The sequence below is a fragment of the Corylus avellana genome, chromosome 1 (genome assembly GCF_965113065.1).
Source record: "Corylus avellana chromosome 1, dhCorAvel1.hap1.2, whole genome shotgun sequence".
NCBI lineage: Eukaryota > Viridiplantae > Streptophyta > Magnoliopsida > Fagales > Betulaceae > Corylus > Corylus avellana.
The window spans coordinates 16,138,227-16,161,376 of NC_142490.1; the positions used below are offsets into that span (position 1 = coordinate 16,138,227).

Genomic DNA, 23,150 nt, shown 5'->3' on the forward strand with positions numbered 1-23,150 from the left:
TAATCATTTAAATCGACAATGAGAATATCATTGTATTATATGATTACGATGCAATAAAAGAAATCATGTCTCACACAATTGTGAAATCATTCATATCATGTATATATATATATAACTTTAACAAGCGAAGATTGGAGCATATATTATTATAGCAATCTGAAAAACTTATAATACATAAATAATGCATATTAAAAAAAGCTCTAATGCCAGCTTCAACATCTCTCCGACTTGACCCTCCTTTGCAAGAAGTGAACTTTGATCATAACGAACACAACAATATAAGCAGACTGTGAACAAGTGGAAATTAATTTGTTTGGACTTGGAACACAAAGTAGTTTCAGGATTAGCATTACTCCTACTCTCATCCCAAACCTTCCTCCCCGAATCATCCAAATTTACTAATTAGTTGATTTTTTTTTTCTATCTAAAACATTAAAGCTTAAAAAAAAAGAAAAAGAAGAAGATCGAAAATAATCCCAAAATCATCTAAAATAGGCCGTAGAAAGAAGCTCAATGATGGTTATTTCAAAACTACCAATAAAATTAATGTCAATCTCCCCTCTAAGGACAAAAGTACCCTTCATAAGATTTAAAAACTTTTAAAACAATTTTTTATTTTTTATTTTTAAAATGAAACTCCAATTTATAAGGATATTTTAATTTTTTTTTTAAAACTACAGAAAAATATAAAAATTAAGAAAAAGAAAAACCAATTTAGAAGGATAATTTTTTTAATTTTTCCAATTTTTTCAATTTTTTAAAAAATCTATATATGAAAAAAGCAAATTTTTTTAGGGGAAAAAAAAGAAGGAAAAAACCAATTTATAAGAATATTTTTTAAATTATTTATTTACTTTTATAAGGATATTTTTGTTTTATTAAAAAAATTTTAGGTCATTTTTTTGTCTTTTTGCTGGCTTTAGGAGGACATTAATATTTGTTGGTAGGTTAGGGGGGGCATTGACACAACTGGTAGTTTGGGAGATAGTAACAATAGAATAATAGTTTGAAGAGATTATGTATTTTCATTTTTTTTTTTTTTTGTTATTTTTAGAGTTAAATGACAACGTGTAATATGAGGGAAGCCCCTAAGCCTGAATACCTAACACTACTCTTTATTGTTCTCAAATGGTAGTTCAATCGGCTGTGAACCCCGTCTCATGAAGCGGAGGTTACTAGTTCGAATCCCCTCTTCCCCCTTCCCTTGTGTGGACATGTCAAAAAAAAAAACAAAAAAGACTATTCTTTATCTACAGTTTTTCACTCAAAGCTTTTTTTTTTTTTTTTTTCTAAAAAAAAACAGGTTCAAAGCTGAGCAGACCTTAAAGAATTTGATGAGCTTATTTTAGGTTATGGAGCATCTCATATTAAAGGAGTTTGGAGGTTTAATTATCTCAATATATACAAACACTCCATGCCTCAAGTCTTCACGCGGATTAATTTGCATGTTAAATTCCACATGGGCCCCATGATGTCAATAATTTCCAGAGATAATCAATAAAGTGTAGATTAGGTTGACATGAAGTCGTAAAGATGTCGGTTTAAGGCTTTCATACGTAAAAACATCTTGAGAAACAATTAGAAAACGAAAGTCGATCAGTCAAAAGTTTCAAAATGGAGAGACTAATTACAGAAGCAGAATGTGAACAAGTGGAAATTAATTTGTTCTACGTACTCTGATCCCAAACCTCCGTTGCCGAATCATCCAAATTTAGCATTACTATATACGTACAAATTTATTAGTTGATTACTTTTTTCATCTAAAACACAAAACAGACTCAAAATGGTCCCAAAATTATCTAAAACAGGCCTTAAAAAGAGGTTCAATGATGGCTCAAAGCACCAAAATCGGCCCAAATGCTTAAAAGATGGTTATGCAGTGCGGTTCGGGCTTCAATATTAACCAAACACCAACGGTTATTACAAGCTATGAATTTACTTGCAGTCATTTTGTGGTGACTTTTTGGTGATCATTGCATTTTACATGGAAATGATTTTGCATTCAAAATCTGGTAAGAATGGAACTCTGAGTATTTGAATATAGTGCATGATTTTGCTCGATCTGCAATTGACTCAAGAGTGATTCTTTGAAGTGAAAACGTACAACGTTATCTCTAACGCATGTCAGCATGCACTTTCAAGTTTGATGATTTGAATTTTCTCTTCATCATTTGACAGATGTGGAGATGGCTGATGGGAATCAAAGCGTGCATTCTTTAAAGCCTGTTGGTGGAAAGGGAAGAAGTTTAAAAGGAAAAATGGAGTCCAAATTCTAATTGTTTTTTATTTTTTTTATTTTGAACACTCTAAAATATATTACTTCGATGATAAGCTGCGTATTTGGTGTTAAAACTTTATTATTAACAAGTGATTAGACAACTAGCTCGTTCTGAATAAAAAATGATAAATGCAAAGATAGGTAATTACATTGGTTATTAATTTGATCGAGCTTTCTTAATCCATAGGAATCGTATTATGTACGTAGCTCAAGTCCATTTTTGTATTAGTTATAAAAGTTCTCTCATAGAAGGAATATTAATGGTTTGATATTAGAAAAGTGTTGCGGCATTGTGTATCAACTGCAAGTAAACCCAATTCATATGCTTAAAATCTCCCACATTTTCAATCAATACTACTAATTAACAAGAAATACTTAATAAATTGCATAACAACATAAACATCACAAAAACAAAAATTTTTAAAGCGCCAAAACTTCATCAGGTGAAGCTGAAATTAAAATATATACTAGCACGAGAACATCGAGTAATAAAAATTAAAATACTACTCATGTTATCAGCAAAAATACTAGTAAAATGAAGCTATATCTATGTAAAGCCAAATTAATCCGGGCTAATGAAGATATAGAGCTCATGGCGGTTGTAGCTAGAATGTTACGGTTTCATTGGAATGCTCGTGTTTATGGGAAGAAGTTTAGTCCACCGTCCAGTGTAATCGGGTGTGCCACGAAGTCAATGGAGGCATTCCAATTAGTTAACTCTTGGAAAGATGGCCCGATAGAGGGGCGATTACAGATGATGTTCGGTGGGAATTAAGCCCCTATGAACGGGTTTGTTAAAATAAATTGGGATGCGGCTGTGGATAAGAGTAGAAGGAAGATGAGTATCGGTGTGGTTGTTAGAGATGGTAAGGGAGAGGTGTTGGCGACATTGGTAGCGCCAAAAGACCACATCGTCGAGCCCAATATTGCGGAAGCAGCAGTGGCTTTAAGGGCACTTAAGTTGAGGCTAGAATTGGATTTTCACAAGGTGGTTCTGGAGGGTGATTCCCTCCAAGTGGTGCAGGCTCTTAATAAAGATGGAAAAAATTGGAGCCGTTACGGTCATCTTATGGAGGAGGCAATGGGATTGCTTATTGTCTGCAAAACTGGAAGGTTAAACATGTTAGACGAAATCTCAATAGTGCTGCTTATAGCCTGGGGAATGAAGCATTATCCCGTAGTGCAGAACAAGTCCTTATTGACGAAGTTTCTAGTTGCATTTTAGACATTATCTCTATAGAGCATTGTGCTTAAGTTGTTTTAATTTATATATTGCTTGACTCCTTAAAAAAAAAAAAAAAAAACTGAAAAAGGCAGAGTCTCAAATTATAAGATAAAATTGTATGTGAACGTGTTAATTAAGTCAATAATGGAAAGAGTAATTATTATATTTAATTTGGGGTTGTAATAAATATTGAAAGGCACTTAATTTTCACATATTGACTAATTTATTGACTGACTAAGAATAAATCCAAGAATTAATAAAGGAGTTTAATTGGAAGTTTATCTCAATGTTTACAAAGACTCCAAGCCTCAAGTCTTCACGCGCGCGGATTAATTTGCCTGTTAAATTCCGCATGGGACCCATGATGTCAATAATTTCCAGTGATAATCAATAAATTAAGCTTATATCCACTTTCTTGACAGACTGATTAAGAATAACTCCACTTACTAATTAAAAATAATAATAATAACTCCACTCACTTTTTGACTAACAATAAATCCAAAAAAAATATATATATATAAAATAAGATGTCACATTTGGTATGTTGGTCCGTCGACTTTAGGCTTTAAAGTTTGTGTGAATGCAAACACAAAGGACCCCTAACTTCTTATATTAAAAAATATATCAGCTGAGACTAATCTCTGATATATTATTTAATATATTTAAAAAAAGACATCGTGATAGCAACTCATCTGGCGTGTTATATTGTCGATGTCGTACTCTTAACATCGTGAGAAACAATTAGAAAACGAAAGTCAGTCAAAAGTTTCAAAATGGAGAGACTAATTACAGAAGCAGAATGTGAACAAGTGGAAATTAATTTGTTTGGACTTGGAACACAAAGTAGTTTCAGCATTAGCATTCATTACTCCTACTCTCATCCCAAACCTTCCTCCCCGAATCATCCAAATTTATTAATTAGTTGATTTTTTTTTTTTTTTTTCTATCTAAAACATTAAAGCTTAAAAAAAAAAAAAAAGGGCTGAAAGATCGAAAATAGTCCCAAAATCATCTAAAATAGGCCGTAGAAAGAAGCTCAATGATGGTTATTTCAAAACTACCAATAAAATTAATGTCAATCTCCCCCTAAGGACAAAAGTAACCTTCATAAGATTAAAAAACTTTTAAAACAATTTTTTATTTTTTATTTTTAAAAAGAAACTCCAATTTATAAGGATATTTTAATTTTTTTAAAACTACAGAAAAATATAAAAATTAAGAAAAAGAAAAAGAAAAACCAATTTAGAAGGATAATTTTTTAATTTTTTTTAATTTTTCCAATTTTTTAAAATTTAAAAAATATATATAAATATATATATAAAAAAAAAAAAAAAAAAAAGAAGCAAATTTTTAGGGGAAAAAAAAGAAGAAAAAAACCAATTTATAAGAATATTTTTAAAATTATTTATTTACTTTTATAAGGATATTTTTGTTTTATTAAAAAACTTTTAGGTCATTTTTTTGTCTTTTTGCTGGCTTTAGGAGGACATTAATATTTGCTGGTAGGTTAGGGGAGACATTGACACGACTGGTAGTTTGGGAGACAGTGACAATAGAATGATAATTTGAAGGGATTATGTATTTTTAATTTTTTTTTTCTTTTTATGTTATTGTTAGAGTTAAATGACAACGTGTAATAAGATAAATGCTACTTCGTGTATTTTGAAGTGTTTACTTTTAAGTGCTTATTCTTTGATGTGGTAGTAAAAGTACTATTGATATATCATATATATAAATTAACTGTTCAAATTTAATAATAATTTTTATTGCCAAGTCAAAGAATAAGCAGTTGAGAGTAGGGAATTGAATATGTATGTCCCATTTCATATAGAACAATAATAGATGACTTCTTCTCGTCTAAAAGTTTGGAGAAGAAGGAACTGAAACAAAGTTTTACAACTGAAGCCTGGAGGTCATGCATCCACAGAGTTCATCTCGTTTTATAGCACATCATTTTTTTGAATTACAATATTAGTTTCGGTAAAGCAATATTAAGTATGATGGAAATTAAGACCGCAAAATGGAAAATTAAGGCCTTGTTTTTAGCCAACCTTTTTGGCTCACCAACTTCAGAATAAGAGAATAACCATATGATAAATGGTTATTGGGAAATGGGATGCAAAATATCTCTCACAATTGCAAAATGATATATATATGACTTTAACAAGATAAGATCGGAGCATTTATTATAACAGCAACTTGAAAAACTTATAATACATAAATGATGGATATTAAGAAAAACTCCAATTCCCATAGCTTCAACTTCTCTCTGACTTGACCTTCCGTAGCAAGCGAACAATTTTGACCATAACCAACACAATAATCTTGTCTTTCAAATTATCAAAGCTTCGAAAGTAAGCTTGTCTCCATGATGTTTTGATAATCAATGTGCCACAAACTCCCCAAAATCCAACAATAAACCCAGTTGTTATGCTAATGTACAAGGAGAATGACTCAATGCCAGCCCTTCCATTTTCATTGGCTCCTCTGTTACTACCATTTGGTGTTACTCCAGATTTAATTTCATCCTCTGAACACTTGCTTGAAAGAGGAGGCCCACAGAGTAAAGAGTTCCCTTTGTAGATAGAAGAGTCACTAAGTGTTTGAAGTTGATTCCCATGTGGAATTTTCCCAGAGAAGTTGTTGAAAGACAAATTCAAGTTACTTAAGAAGGTCAAAGAAGACAAGCTTTCACACTACAAAAATTATGTTGATTAGTAACGTGTTAACTATTCATTACTTTTTGGCACGTTACAAATTAGTAACGTGTCAAAGAGTGACACGTTACTAATTATTTTAGTAACGTGTGAAATTCCACACGTTACAAATTTGTAACGTGTTAGTTTGACACGTTACAAATTAGTAACGTGCCAAAATGACACGTTACAAATTTGTAACGTGTTAGTTTGACACGTTACAAATTAGTAACGTGTTAGTTTGACACGTTACAAATTAGTAACGTGCGAAAATGACACGTTACAAATTTGTAACGTGCCAAAATGACACGTTACAAATTTGTAACGTGTGAAATTCCACACGTTACAAATTTGTAGCGTGTCATTTTAGCACGTTACTAATTTGTAACGTGTCAAACTGACACGTTACTAATTTTTTGTCAAACTAATTAATACCATTAATATTATTTGGTTACATATTTGTTATTTTAAAAAAATATATATATGTATTTAAAAAAATACTAGCAACTCTGTATATAGTCTAGAATATTATTTCTAAAAATCAGAATTAAATAGTTTAATTATCATTACAATATGATAAATATATCAAATGGAAAGCTTTATCTATATACTAGTGCAGTAATATGAATAATTTAATTTGTACTTGAGCAACAATTGGATCTCTTCGTAGCTACTTTAGTATATGTTATTATAAAATGTAACAAAATTATTATGAAAACTAAATAAATCATTTTAGTATATGCATGTTGTCAATTTATTTAAAAATTTGAAAGAAAAAAAAACAAATCTTGAAACTAGCTAACACTTACTTTTTAATATCTCTCAAATTAAATATTGCATTAATATCTACTCAAACTACAAAAAAAGTTTGTAAGGTAACCCTTTTTGAACTAAAATGATAAAAATACCCCTATAAAAAATGTAGGGAAAAATACATAAAATCAAGAAAGACATTATTAAAAAATTGGTAACCCATTTCAGCGAGTAATGGGTTAGCATAATTATATGACCATGGGCGGACTCACATATACCATTGGGGGGCCTCAAAAGTTTTAAAATTCTTCTTATAATATGTAAAAGACAAATTATATATTTCTATGTGATTATGTATTTATTTAAGTTCGTTTCCTCAAGTCGAAACAATATAGTTTTAGTCTCTGTATATGACAATTTTATACATCCAGATGGAAGAAGTTTTTCCGACACAATTTTTTACAGAATAAAATCCTAGTCCAACAAGTGTTTTTCCGGTACTATATATATATATTTTTCGACACAATATACATTTTTTGACACTATAAATATATATATATTTTTTTAAAAAAAAAAAGATTCAAAAAAATTATTTTTAGCAACTTAGTAACGTGCCACGTGTGGCACGTTACTGATTAGTAACGTGCCACCCATGGCACGTTACTAAGTTGCCACATAATTATTTTTTTTTGAATCTTTTTTCCCCTGCACGAGTAGTACTTCTCCTCCAAAGTTCTCCTCTTTTTTCCCTCTTCTTTTTCTTCTTCCTTTTCTTTCCCTCCAGTCCAGCGCGCCAGCACCGTGTATCCCCTCCCAAACAGTTTTTTTTTTTCTCTCTTCCTCCTCCGGCCGTTTGGTTCTCCTCCGGCGTTTCTGCATTTCTGCTTCTAGCTCCTCCCACGTGTGCGCCCTGCCTCCTCTCTCCCCCGCTCGTTTCCTCTCTTCTACGTTGGCCGGCGTTGTCTCCCTCCAGGCGGCCTCTGTCACTCCGGCGGCGTCGAACGCAGGTGACTCTCCAACACTCTCCCCCTCTCCAATACTATACTGCAGGTATATACTGAAATTTCTCAAATTTGATGTTTGAGAAATTTGATATAGGAGCGAGAAGAAACCCATTTTAATTTCTCAAATTTGTTTAGCTTTTGTTTGATTTCCTGCAACCATTATTGTTTGAATGGCATATTAGTTGTTAATTTTTAGGCTTTTGTTTGATTTCTTGATAATATTGTTTGAATGACATATTAGGAGTTTTGGGGGTTTTGGTTGATTTCTTGATATTATTGTTTGAATGGCATATTATTTGTTAATTTTTAGGCCTTTGTTTGATTTCTTAATATTATTGTTTGAATGGCATATTAGGAGTCTTGGAGGTTTTGGTTGATTTCCTAATATTATTGTTTGAATGGCATATTAGGAGTTTTGGGGGTTTTGGTTGATTTCTTGATATTATTGTTTGAATGGCATATTAGGAGTCTTGGGGGTTTTGCTTGATTTCCTAATATTATTGTTTGAATCACATATTAGGAGTTATTTTTTATGCTTTTGTTTGATTTCTTGATATTATTGTTTGAATGACATATTAGGAGTCATGGAGGTTTTGGTTGATTTCCTAATATTATTGTTTGAATGGCATATTAGGAGTCTTGGGGGTTTTGTTTGATTTCTTGATATTATTGTTTGAATGGCATATTAGGAGTCTTGGGGGGTTTGGTTGATCTCTTGATATTATTGTTTGAATGGCATATTAGGAGTTAATTTTTAGGCTTTTGGTTGATTTCTTGATATTATTGTTTGAATGACATATTAGGAGTCATGGAGGTTTTGGTTGATTTCCTAATATTATTGCTTGAATGGCATATTAGGAGTCTTGGGGGTTTTGGTTGATCTCTTGATATTATTGTTTTAATGACATATTAGGAGTCATGGAGGTTTTGGTTGATTTCCTAATATTATTGTTTGAATGGCATATTAGGAGTCTTGGGGGTTTTGTTTGATTTCTTGATATTATTGTTTGAATGGCATATTAGGAGTCTTGGGGGTTTTGGTTGATTTCTTGATATTATTGTTTGAATGGCATATTAGGAGTCTTGGAGGTTTTGGTTGATTTCCTAATATTATTGCTTGAATGGCATATTAGGAGTCTTGGGGGTTTTGGTTGATCTCTTGATATTATTGTTTGAATGACATATTAGGAGTCATGGAGGTTTTGGTTGATTTCCTAATATTATTGCTTCAATGACATACTAGGAGTCTTGGGGGTTTTGGTTGATTTCCTAATATTATTGTTTGAATGGCATATTAGGAGTCTTGGGGGTTTTGTTTGATTTCTTGATATTATTGTTTGAATGGCATATTAGGAGTCTTGGGGGTTTTGGTTGATTTCTTGATATTATTGTTTGAATGGCATATTAGGAGTCTTGGAGGTTTTGGTTGATTTCCTAATATTATTGCTTGAATGGCATATTCGGAGTCTTGGGGGTTTTGGTTGATCGCTTGATATTATTGTTTGAATGACATATTAGGAGTCATGGAGGTTTTGGTTGATTTCCTAATATTATTGCTTCAATGACATACTAGGAGTCTTGGGGGTTTTGGTTGCTTTCCTAATATTATTGTTTGAATGGCATATTAGGAGTCTTGGGGGTTTTGTTTGATTTCTTGATATTATTGTTTGAATGGCATATTAGGAGTCTTGGGGGTTTTGGTTGATTTCTTGATATTATTGTTTGAATGGCATATTAGGAGTCTTGGAGGTTTTGGTTGATTTCCTAATATTATTGCTTGAATGGCATATTAGGAGTCTTGAGGGTTTTGGTTGATCTCTTGATATTATGGTTTGAATGGCATATTAGGAGTTAATTTTTAGGCTTTTGGTTGATTTCTTGATATTATTGTTTGAATGACATATTAGGAGTCATGGAGGTTTTGGTTGATTTCCAAATATTATTGCTTGAATGGCATACTAGGAGTCTTGGGGGTTTTGGTTGATTTCCTAATATTATTGCTTGAATGGCATATTAGGAGTCTTGGGGGTTTTGGTTGATCTCTTGATATTATTGTTTGAATGACATGTTAGGAGTCATGGAGGTTTTGGTTGATTTCCTAATATTATTGTTTGAATGGCATATTAGGAGTCTTGGGGGTTTTGGTTGATCTCCTGATATTATTGTTTGAATGGCATATTAGGAGTCTTGGGGGTTTTGCTTGATTTCTTGATATTATTGTTTGAATGGCATATTAGGAGTCTTGGGGATTTTGTTTGATTTCTTGATATTATTGTTTGAATGGCATATTAGGAGTCTTGGGGGTTTTGCTTGATTTCCTAATATTATTGTTTGAATGGCATATTAGGAGTTAATTTTTAGGCTTTTGTTTGATTTCTTAATATTATTGTTTGAATGACATATTAGGAGTCATGGAGGTTTTGGTTGATTTCCTAATATTATTGCTTGAATGGCATAGTAGGAGTCTTGGGGGTTTTGGTTGATTTCCTAATATTATTGCTTGAATGGCATATTAGGAGTCTTTGGGGTTTTGGTTGATCTCTTGATATTATTGTTTGAATGACATATTAGGAGTCATGGAGGTTTTGGTTGATTTCCTAATATTATTGTTTGAATGGCAGATTAGGAGTCTTGGGGGTTTTGGTTGATTTCCTAATATTATTGTTTGAATGGCATATTAGGAGTCTTGGGCGTTTTGGTTGATTTCCTAATATTATTGTTTGAATGGCATATTAGGAGTCTTGGGGGTTTTGTTTGATTTCTTGATATTATTGTTTGAATGGCATATTAGGAGTCTTGGGGGTTTTGGTTGATTTCTTGATATTATTGTTTGAATGGCATATTAGGAGTCTTGGAGGTTTTGGTTGATTTCCTAATATTATTGTTTGAATGGCATATTAGGAGTTTTGGGGGTTTTGGTTGATTTCTTGATATTATTGTTTGAATGGCATATTAGGAGTCTTGGGGGTTTTGGTTGATTTCTTGATATTATTGTTTGAATGGCATATTAGGAGTCATGGAGGTTTTGGTTGATTTCCTAATATTATTGCTTGAATGGCATACTAGGAGTCTTGAGGGTTTTGGTTGATTTCCTAATATTATTGTTTGAATGGCATATTAGGAGTCTTGGGGGTTTTGTTTGATTTCTTGATATTATTGTTTGAATGGCATATTAGGAGTCTTGGGGGTTTTGGTTGATTTCTTGATATTATTGTTTGAATGGCATATTAGGAGTCTTGGAGGTTTTGGTTGATTTCCTAATATTATTGCTTGAATGGCATAGTAGGAGTCTTGGGGGTTTTGGTTGATCTCTTGATATTATTGTTTGAATGACATATTAGGAGTCATGGAGGTTTTGGTTGATTTCCTTATATTATTGTTTGAATGGCATATTAGGAGTCTTTGGTGTTTTGGTTGATTTCCTAATATTATTGTTTGAATGGCATATTAGGAGTCTTGGGGGTTTTGTTTGATTTCTTGATATTATTGTTTGAATGGCATATTAGGAGTCTTGGGGGTTTTGGTTGATTTCTTAATATTATTGTTTGAATGGCATATTAGGAGTCTTGGAGGTTTTGGTTGATTTCCTAATATTATTGTTTGAATGGCATATTAGGAGTTTTGGGGGTTTTGGTTGATTTCTTGATATTATTGTTTGAATGACATATTAGGAGTCATGGAGGTTTTGGTTGATTTCCTAATATTATTGCTTGAATGGCATATTAGGAGTCTTGGGGGTTTTGGTTGATCTCTTGATATTATTGTTTTAATGACATATTAGGAGTCATGGAGGTTTTGGTTGATTTCCTAATATTATTGTTTGAATGGCATATTAGGAGTCTTGGGGGTTTTGTTTGATTTCTTGATATTATTGTTTGAATGGCATATTAGGAGTCTTGGGGGTTTTGGTTGATTTCTTGATATTATTGTTTGAATGGCATATTAGGAGTCTTGGAGGTTTTGGTTGATTTCCTAATATTATTGCTTGAATGGCATATTAGGAGTCTTGGGGGTTTTGTTTGATTTCTTGATATTATTGTTTGAATGGCATATTAGGAGTCTTGGGGGTTTTGGTTGATCTCTTGATATTATTGTTTGAATGACATATTAGGAGTCATGGAGGTTTTGGTTGATTTCCTAATATTATTGCTTCAATGACATACTAGGAGTCTTGGGGGTTTTGGTTGATTTCCTAATATTATTGTTTGAATGGCATATTAGGAGTCCTGGGGGTTTTGTTTGATTTCTTGATATTATTGTTTGAATGGCATATTAGGAGTCTTGGGGGTTTTGTTTGATTTCTTGATATTATTGTTTGAATGGCATATTAGGAGTTTGGAGGTTTTGGTTGATTTCCTAATATTATTGCTTGAATGGCATATTCGGAGTCTTGGGGGTTTTGGTTGATCGCTTGATATTATTGTTTGAATGACATATTAGGAGTCATGGAGGTTTTGGTTGATTTCCTAATATTATTGCTTCAATGACATACTAGGAGTCTTGGGGGTTTTGGTTGCTTTCCTAATATTATTGTTTGAATGGCATATTAGGAGTCTTGGGGGTTTTGTTTGATTTCTTGATATTATTGTTTGAATGGCATATTAGGAGTCTTGGGGGTTTTGGTTGATTTCTTGATATTATTGTTTGAATGGCATATTAGGAGTCTTGGAGGTTTTGGTTGATTTCCTAATATTATTGCTTGAATGGCATATTAGGAGTCTTGAGGGTTTTGGTTGATCTCTTGATATTATGGTTTGAATGGCATATTAGGAGTTAATTTTTAGGCTTTTGGTTGATTTCTTGATATTATTGTTTGAATGACATATTAGGAGTCATGGAGGTTTTGGTTGATTTCCTAATATTATTGCTTGAATGGCATACTAGGAGTCTTGGGGGTTTTGGTTGATTTCCTAATATTATTGCTTGAATGGCATATTAGGAGTCTTGGGGGTTTTGGTTGATCTCTTGATATTATTGTTTGAATGACATGTTAGGAGTCATGGAGGTTTTGGTTGATTTCCTAATATTATTTTTTGAATGGCATATTAGGAGTCTTGGGGGTTTTGGTTGATCTCCTGATATTATTGTTTGAATGGCATATTAGGAGTCTTGGGGGTTTTGCTTGATTTCTTGATATTATTGTTTGAACGGCATATTAGGAGTCTTGGGGGTTTTGTTTGATTTCTTGATATTATTGTTTGAATGGCATATTAGGAGTCTTGGGGGTTTTGCTTGATTTCCTAATATTATTGTTTGTATGGCATATTAGGAGTTAATTTTTAGGCTTTTGTTTGATTTCTTAATATTATTGTTTGAATGACATATTAGGAGTCATGGAGGTTTTGGTTGATTTCCTAATATTATTGCTTGAATGGCATACTAGGAGTCTTGGGGGTTTTGGTTGATTTCCTAATATTATTGCTTGAATGGCATATTAGGAGTCTTTGGGGTTTTGGTTGATCTCTTGATATTATTGTTTGAATGACATATTAGGAGTCATGGAGGTTTTGGTTGATTTCCTAATATTATTGTTTGAATGGCAGATTAGGAGTCTTGGGGGTTTTGGTTGATTTCCTAATATTATTGTTTGAATGGCATATTAGGAGTCTTCGGCGTTTTGGTTGATTTCCTAATATTATTGTTTGAATGGCATATTAGGAGTCTTGGGGGTTTTGTTTGATTTCTTGATATTATTGTTTGAATGGCATATTAGGAGTCTTGGGGGTTTTGGTTGATTTCTTGATATTATTGTTTGAATGGCATATTAGGAGTCTTGGAGGTTTTGGTTGATTTCCTAATATTATTGTTTGAATGGCATATTAGGAGTTTTGGGGGTTTTGGTTGATTTCTTGATATTATTGTTTGAATGGCATATTAGGAGTCTTGGGGGTTTTGGTTGATTTCTTGATATTATTGTTTGAATGGCATATTAGGAGTCATGGAGGTTTTGGTTGATTTCCTAATATTATTGCTTGAATGGCATACTAGGAGTCTTGAGGGTTTTGGTTGATTTCCTAATATTATTGTTTGAATGGCATATTAGGAGTCTTGGGGGTTTTGTTTGATTTCTTGATATTATTGTTTGAATGGCATATTAGGAGTCTTGGGGGTTTTGGTTGATTTCTTGATATTATTGTTTGAATGGCATATTAGGAGTCTTGGAGGTTTTGGTTGATTTCCTAATATTATTGCTTGAATGGCATATTAGGAGTCTTGGGGGTTTTGGTTGATCTCTTGATATTATTGTTTGAATGACATATTAGGAGTCATGGAGGTTTTGGTTGATTTCCTAATATTATTGTTTGAATGGCATATTAGGAGTCTTGGGGGTTTTGTTTGATTTCTTGATATTATTGTTGGAATGGCATATTAGGAGTCTTGGGGGTTTTGGTTGATTTCTTGATATTATTGTTTGAATGGCATATTAGGAGTCTTGGAGGTTTTGGTTGATTTCCTAATATTATTGCTTGAATGGCATATTAGGAGTCTTGGGGGTTTTGGTTGATCTCTTGATATTATTGTTTGAATGACATATTAGGAGTCATGGAGGTTTTGGTTGATTTCCTAATATTATTGCTTCAATGACATACTAGGAGTCTTGGGGGTTTTGGTTGATTTCCTAATATTATTGTTTGAATGGCATATTAGGAGTCTTGGGGGTTTTGTTTGATTTCTTGATATTATTGTTTGAATGGCATATTAGGAGTCTTGGGGGTTTTGGTTGATTTCTTGATATTATTGTTTGAATGGCATATTAGGAGTCTTGGAGGTTTTGGTTGATTTCCTAATATTATTGCTTGAATGGCATATTCGGAGTCTTGGGGGTTTTGGTTGATCGCTTGATATTATTGTTTGAATGACATATTAGGAGTCATGGAGGTTTTGGTTGATTTCCTAATATTATTGCTTCAATGACATACTAGGAGTCTTGGGGGTTTTGGTTGCTTTCCTAATATTATTGTTTGAATGGCATATTAGGAGTCTTGGGGGTTTTGTTTGATTTCTTGATATTATTGTTTGAATGGCATATTAGGAGTCTTGGGGGTTTTGGTTGATTTCTTGATATTATTGTTTGAATGGCATATTAGGAGTCTTGGAGGTTTTGGTTGATTTCCTAATATTATTGCTTGAATGGCATATTAGGAGTCTTGAGGGTTTTGGTTGATCTCTTGATATTATGGTTTGAATGGCATATTAGGAGTTAATTTTTAGGCTTTTGGTTGATTTCTTGATATTATTGTTTGAATGACATATTAGGAGTCATGGAGGTTTTGGTTGATTTCCTAATATTATTGCTTGAATGGCATACTAGGAGTCTTGGGGGTTTTGGTTGATTTCCTAATATTATTGCTTGAATGGCATATTAGGAGTCTTGGGGGTTTTGGTTGATCTCTTGATATTATTGTTTGAATGACATGTTAGGAGTCATGGAGGTTTTGGTTGATTTCCTAATATTATTGTTTGAATGGCATATTAGGAGTCTTGGGGGTTTTGGTTGATCTCCTGATATTATTGTTTGAATGGCATATTAGGAGTCTTGGGGGTTTTGCTTGATTTCTTGATATTATTGTTTGAATGGCATATTAGGAGTCTTGGGGATTTTGTTTGATTTCTTGATATTATTGTTTGAATGGCATATTAGGAGTCTTGGGGGTTTTGCTTGATTTCCTAATATTATTGTTTGAATGGCATATTAGGAGTTAATTTTTAGGCTTTTGTTTGATTTCTTAATATTATTGTTTGAATGACATATTAGGAGTCATCGAGGTTTTGGTTGATTTCCTAATATTATTGCTTGAATGGCATACTAGGAGTCTTGGGGGTTTTGGTTGATTTCCTAATATTATTGCTTGAATGGCATATTAGGAGTCTTTGGGGTTTTGGTTGATCTCTTGATATTATTGTTTGAATGACATATTAGGAGTCATGGAGGTTTTGGTTGATTTCCTAATATTATTGTTTGAATGGCAGATTAGGAGTCTTGGGGGTTTTGGTTGATTTCCTAATATTATTGTTTGAATGGCATATTAGGAGTCTTGGGCGTTTTGGTTGATTTCCTAATATTATTGTTTGAATGGCATATTAGGAGTCTTGGGGGTTTTGTTTGATTTCTTGATATTATTGTTTGAATGGCATATTAGGAGTCTTGGGGGTTTTGGTTGATTTCTTGATATTATTGTTTGAATGGCATATTAGGAGTCTTGGAGGTTTTGGTTGATTTCCTAATATTATTGTTTGAATGGCATATTAGGAGTTTTGGGGGTTTTGGTTGATTTCTTGATATTATTGTTTGAATGGCATATTAGGAGTCTTGGGGGTTTTGGTTGATTTCTTGATATTATTGTTTGAATGGCATATTAGGAGTCATGGAGGTTTTGGTTGATTTCCTAATATTATTGCTTGAATGGCATACTAGGAGTCTTGAGGGTTTTGGTTGATTTCCTAATATTATTGTTTGAATGGCATATTAGGAGTCTTGGGGGTTTTGTTTGATTTCTTGATATTATTGTTTGAATGGCATATTAGGAGTCTTGGGGGTTTTGGTTGATTTCTTGATATTATTGTTTGAATGGCATATTAGGAGTCTTGGAGGTTTTGGTTGATTTCCTAATATTATTGCTTGAATGGCATATTAGGAGTCTTGGGGGTTTTGGTTGATCTCTTGATATTATTGTTTGAATGACATATTAGGAGTCATGGAGGTTTTGGTTGATTTCCTTATATTATTGTTTGAATGGCATATTAGGAGTCTTTGGTGTTTTGGTTGATTTCCTAATATTATTGTTTGAATGGCATATTAGGAGTCTTGGGGGTTTTGTTTGATTTCTTGATATTATTGTTTGAATGGCATATTAGGAGTCTTGGGGGTTTTGGTTGATTTCTTAATATTATTGTTTGAATGGCATATTAGGAGTCTTGGAGGTTTTGGTTGATTTCCTAATATTATTGTTTGAATGGCATATTAGGAGTTTTGGGGGTTTTGGTTGATTTCTTGATATTATTGTTTGAATGACATATTAGGAGTCATGGAGGTTTTGGTTGATTTCCTAATATTATTGCTTGAATGGCATATTAGGAGTCTTGGGGGTTTTGGTTGATCTCTTGATATTATTGTTTTAATGACATATTAGGAGTCATGGAGGTTTTGGTTGATTTCCTAATATTATTGTTTGAATGGCATATTAGGAGTCTTGGGGGTTTTGTTTGATTTCTTGATATTATTGTTTGAATGGCATATTAGGAGTCTTGGGGGTTTTGGTTGATTTCTTGATATTATTGTTTGAATGGCATATTAGGAGTCTTGGAGGTTTTGGTTGATTTCCTAATATTATTGCTTGAATGGCATATTAGGAGTCTTGGGGGTTTTGGTTGATTTCTTGATATTATTGTTTGAATGGCATATTAGGAGTCTTGGGGGTTTTGGTTGATTTCTTGATATTATTGTTTGAATGGCATATTAGGAGTCTTGGAGGTTTTGGTTGATTTCCTAATATTATTGCTTGAATGGCATATTAGGAGTCTTGAGGGTTTTGGTTGATCTCTTGATATTATGGTTTGAATGGCATATTAGGAGTTAATTTTTAGGCTTTTGGTTGATTTCTTGATATTATTGTTTGAATGACATATTAGGAGTCATGGAGGTTTTGGTTGATTTCCTAATATTATTGCTTGAATGGCATACTAGGAGTCTTGGGGGTTTTGGTTGATTTCCTAATATTATTGCTTGAATGGCATATTAGGAGTCTTGGGGGTTTTGGTTGATCTCTTGATATTATTGTTTGAATGACATGTTAGGAGTCATGGAGGTTTTGGTTGATTTCCTAATATTATTGTTTGAATGGCATATTAGGAGTCTTGGGGGTTTTGGTTGATCTCCTGATATTATTGTTTGAATGGCATATTAGGAGTCTTGGGGGTTTTGCTTGATTTCTTGATATTATTGTTTGAACGGCATATTAGGAGTCTTGGGGGTTTTGTTTGATTTCTTGATATTATTGTTTGAATGGCATATTAGGAGTCTTGGGGGTTTTGCTTGATTTCCTAATATTATTGTTTGTATGGCATATTAGGAGTTAATTTTTAGGCTTTTGTTTGATTTCTTAATATTATTGTTTGAATGACATATTAGGAGTCATGGAGGTTTTGGTTGATTTCCTAATATTATTGCTTGAATGGCATACTAGGAGTCTTGGGGGTTTTGGTTGATTTCCTAATATTATTGCTTGAATGGCATATTAGGAGTCTTTGGGGTTTTGGTTGATCTCTTGATATTATTGTTTGAATGACATATTAGGAGTCATGGAGGTTTTGGTTGATTTCCTAATATTATTGTTTGAATGGCAGATTAGGAGTCTTGGGGGTTTTGGTTGATTTCCTAATATTATTGTTTGAATGGCATATTAGGAGTCTTCGGCGTTTTGGTTGATTTCCTAATATTATTGTTTGAATGGCATATTAGGAGTCTTGGGGGTTTTGTTTGATTTCTTGATATTATTGTTTGAATGGCATATTAGGAGTCTTGGGGGTTTTGGTTGATTTCTTGATATTATTGTTTGAATGGCATATTAGGAGTCTTGGAGGTTTTGGTTGATTTCCTAATATTATTGTTTGAATGGCATATTAGGAGTTTTGGGGGTTTTGGTTGATTTCTTGATATTATTGTTTGAATGGCATATTAGGAGTCTTGGGGGTTTTGGTTGATTTCTTGATATTATTGTTTGAATGGCATATTAGGAGTCATGGAGGTTTTGGTTGATTTCCTAATATTATTGCTTGAATGGCATACTAGGAGTCTTGAGGGTTTTGGTTGATTTCCTAATATTATTGTTTGAATGGCATATTAGGAGTCTTGGGGGTTTTGTTTGATTTCTTGATATTATTGTTTGAATGGCATATTAGGAGTCTTGGGGGTTTTGGTTGATTTCTTGATATTATTGTTTGAATGGCATATTAGGAGTCTTGGAGGTTTTGGTTGATTTCCTAATATTATTGCTTGAATGGCATATTAGGAGTCTTGGGGGTTTTGGTTGATCTCTTGATATTATTGTTTGAATGACATATTAGGAGTCATGGAGGTTTTGGTTGATTTCCTTATATTATTGTTTGAATGGCATATTAGGAGTCTTTGGTGTTTTGGTTGATTTCCTAATATTATTGTTTGAATGGCATATTAGGAGTCTTGGGGGTTTTGTTTGATTTCTTGATATTATTGTTTGAATGGCATATTAGGAGTCTTGGGGGTTTTGGTTGATTTCTTAATATTATTGTTTGAATGGCATATTAGGAGTCTTGGAGGTTTTGGTTGATTTCCTAATATTATTGTTTGAATGGCATATTAGGAGTTTTGGGGGTTTTGGTTGATTTCTTGATATTATTGTTTGAATGACATATTAGGAGTCATGGAGGTTTTGGTTGATTTCCTAATATTATTGCTTGAATGGCATATTAGGAGTCTTGGGGGTTTTGGTTGATCTCTTGATATTATTGTTTTAATGACATATTAGGAGTCATGGAGGTTTTGGTTGATTTCCTAATATTATTGTTTAAATGGCATATTAGGAGTCTTGGGGGTTTTGTTTGATTTCTTGATATTATTGTTTGAATGGCATATTAGGAGTCTTGGGGGTTTTGGTTGATTTCTTGATATTATTGTTTGAATGGCATATTAGGAGTCTTGGAGGTTTTGGTTGATTTCCTAATATTATTGCTTGAATGGCATATTAGGAGTCTTGGGGGTTTTGTTTGATTTCTTGATATTATTGTTTGAATGGCATATTAGGAGTCTTGGGGGTTTTGGTTGATCTCTTGATATTATTGTTTGAATGACATATTAGGAGTCATGGAGGTTTTGGTTGATTTCCTAATATTATTGCTTCAATGACATACTAGGAGTCTTGGGGGTTTTGGTTGATTTCCTAATATTATTGTTTGAATGGCATATTAGGAGTTTGGAGGTTTTGGTTGATTTCCTAATATTATTGCTTGAATGGCATATTCGGAGTCTTGGGGGTTTTGGTTGATCGCTTGATATTATTGTTTGAATGACATATTAGGAGTCATGGAGGTTTTGGTTGCTTTCCTAATATTATTGCTTCAATGACATACTAGGAGTCTTGGGGGTTTTGGTTGCTTTCCTAATATTATTGTTTGAATGGCATATTAGGAGTCTTGGGGGTTTTGTTTGATTTCTTGATATTATTGTTTGAATGGCATATTAGGAGTCTTGGGGGTTTTGGTTGATTTCTTGATATTATTGTTTGAATGGCATATTAGGAGTCTTGGAGGTTTTGGTTGATTTCCTAATATTATTGCTTGAATGGCATATTAGGAGTCTTGAGGGTTTTGGTTGATCTCTTGATATTATGGTTTGAATGGCATATTAGGAGTTAATTTTTAGGCTTTTGGTTGATTTCTTGATATTATTGTTTGAATGACATATTAGGAGTCATGGAGGTTTTGGTTGATTTCCTAATATTATTGCTTGAATGGCATACTAGGAGTCTTGGGGGTTTTGGTTGATTTCCTAATATTATTGCTTGAATGGCATATTAGGAGTCTTGGGGGTTTTGGTTGATCTCTTGATATTATTGTTTGAATGACATGTTAGGAGTCATGGAGGTTTTGGTTGATTTCCTAATATTATTGCTTGAATGGCATATTAGGAGTCTTTGGGGTTTTGGTTGATCTCTTGATATTATTGTTTGAATGACATATTAGGAGTCATGGAGGTTTTGGTTGATTTCCTAATATTATTGTTTGAATGGCAGATTAGGAGTCTTGGGGGTTTTGTTTGATTTCTTGATATTATTGTTTGAATGGCATATTAGGAGTCTTGGGGGTTTTGGTTGATTTCTTAATATTATTGTTTGAATGGCATATTAGGAGTCTTGGAGGTTTTGGTTGATTTCCTAATATTATTGCTTGAATGGCATATTAGGAGTTTTGGGGGTTTTGGTTGATTTCTTGATATTATTGTTTGAATGACATATTAGGAGTCATGGAGGTTTTGGTTGATTTCCTAATATTATTGCTTGAATGGCATATTAGGAGTCTTGGGGGTTTTGGTTGATCTCTTGATATTATTGTTTTAATGACATATTAGGAGTCATGGAGGTTTTGGTTGATTTCCTAATATTATTGTTTAAATGGCATATTAGGAGTCTTGGGGGTTTTGTTTGATTTCTTGATTTTATTGTTTGAATGGCATATTAGGAGTCTTGGGGGTTTTGGTTGATTTCTTGATATTATTGTTTGAATGGCATATTAGGAGTCTTGGAGGTTTTGGTTGATTTCCTAATATTATTGCTTGAATGGCATATTAGGAGTCTTGGGGGTTTTGTTTGATTTCTTGATATTATTGTTTGAATGGCATATTAGGAGTCTTGGGGTTTTGGTTGATCTCTTGATATTATTGTTTGAATGACATATTAGGAGTCATGGAGGTTTTGGTTGATTTCCTAATATTATTGCTTCAATGACATACTAGGAGTCTTGGGGGTTTTGGTTGATTTCCTAATATTATTGTTTGAATGGCATATTAGGAGTCCTGGGGGTTTTGTTTGATTTCTTGATATTATTGTTTGAATGGCATATTAGGAGTCTTGGGGGTTTTGTTTGATTTCTTGATATTATTGTTTGAATGGCATATTAGGAGTTTGGAGGTTTTGGTTGATTTCCTAATATTATTGCTTGAATGGCATATTCGGAGTCTTGGGGGTTTTGGTTGATCGCTTGATATTATTGTTTGAATGACATATTAGGAGTCATGGAGGTTTTGGTTGATTTCCTAATATTATTGCTTCAATGACATACTAGGAGTCTTGGGGGTTTTGGTTGCTTTCCTAATATTATTGTTTGAATGGCATATTAGGAGTCTTGGGGGTTTTGTTTGATTTCTTGATATTATTGTTTGAATGGCATATTAGGAGTCTTGGGGGTTTTGGTTGATTTCTTGATATTATTGTTTGAATGGCATATTAGGAGTCTTGGAGGTTTTGGTTGATTTCCTAATATTATTGCTTGAATGGCATATTAGGAGTCTTGAGGGTTTTGGTTGATCTCTTGATATTATGGTTTGAATGGCATATTAGGAGTTAATTTTTAGGCTTTTGGTTGATTTCTTGATATTATTGTTTGAATGACATATTAGGAGTCATGGAGGTTTTGGTTGATTTCCTAATATTATTGCTTGAATGGCATACTAGGAGTCTTGGGGGTTTTGGTTGATTTCCTAATATTATTGCTTGAATGGCATATTAGGAGTCTTGGGGGTTTTGGTTGATCTCTTGATATTATTGTTTGAATGACATGTTAGGAGTCATGGAGGTTTTGGTTGATTTCCTAATATTATTGTTTGAATGGCATATTAGGAGTCTTGGGGGTTTTGGTTGATCTCCTGATATTATTGTTTGAATGGCATATTAGGAGTCTTGGGGGTTTTGCTTGATTTCTTGATATTATTGTTTGAACGGCATATTAGGAGTCTTGGGGGTTTTGTTTGATTTCTTGATATTATTGTTTGAATGGCATATTAGGAGTCTTGGGGGTTTTGCTTGATTTCCTAATATTATTGTTTGTATGGCATATTAGGAGTTAATTTTTAGGCTTTTGTTTGATTTCTTAATATTATTGTTTGAATGACATATTAGGAGTCATGGAGGTTTTGGTTGATTTCCTAATATTATTGCTTGAATGGCATACTAGGAGTCTTGGGGGTTTTGGTTGATTTCCTAATATTATTGCTTGAATGGCATATTAGGAGTCTTTGGGGTTTTGGTTGATCTCTTGATATTATTGTTCGAATGACATATTAGGAGTCATGGAGGTTTTGGTTGATTTCCTAATATTATTGTTTGAATGGCATATTAGGAGTCTTGGGGGTTTTGGTTGATTTCCTAATATTATTGTTTGAATGGCATATTAGGAGTCTTGGGGGTTTTGTTTGATTTCTTGATATTATTGTTTGAATGGCATATTAGGAGTCTTGGGGGTTTTGGTTGATTTCTTGATATTATTGTTTGAATGGCATATTAGGAGTCTTGGAGGTTTTGGTTGATTTCCTAATATTATTGTTTGAATGGCATATTAGGAGTTTTGGGGGTTTTGGTTGATTTCTTGATATTATTGTCTGAATGGCCTATTAGGAGTCTTAGGGGTTTTGGTTGATTTCTTGATATTATTGTTTGAATGGCATA

The 23,150-nt window shown here is 32.9% G+C and overlaps 1 protein-coding gene and 1 pseudogene across 1 annotated transcript in view; one reads left to right on the forward strand and one right to left on the reverse strand.

Moving 5' to 3' along the window:
- LOC132171862 (uncharacterized) overlaps positions 1-23,150 on the forward strand; it is a 71,074-nt gene that overhangs the window by 6,112 nt on the left and 41,812 nt on the right. The gene's annotated exons all lie outside the window — the stretch shown is intronic.
- LOC132169217 (receptor-like protein EIX2) overlaps positions 5,756-23,150 on the reverse strand; it is a 36,901-nt pseudogene continuing 19,506 nt past the window's right edge.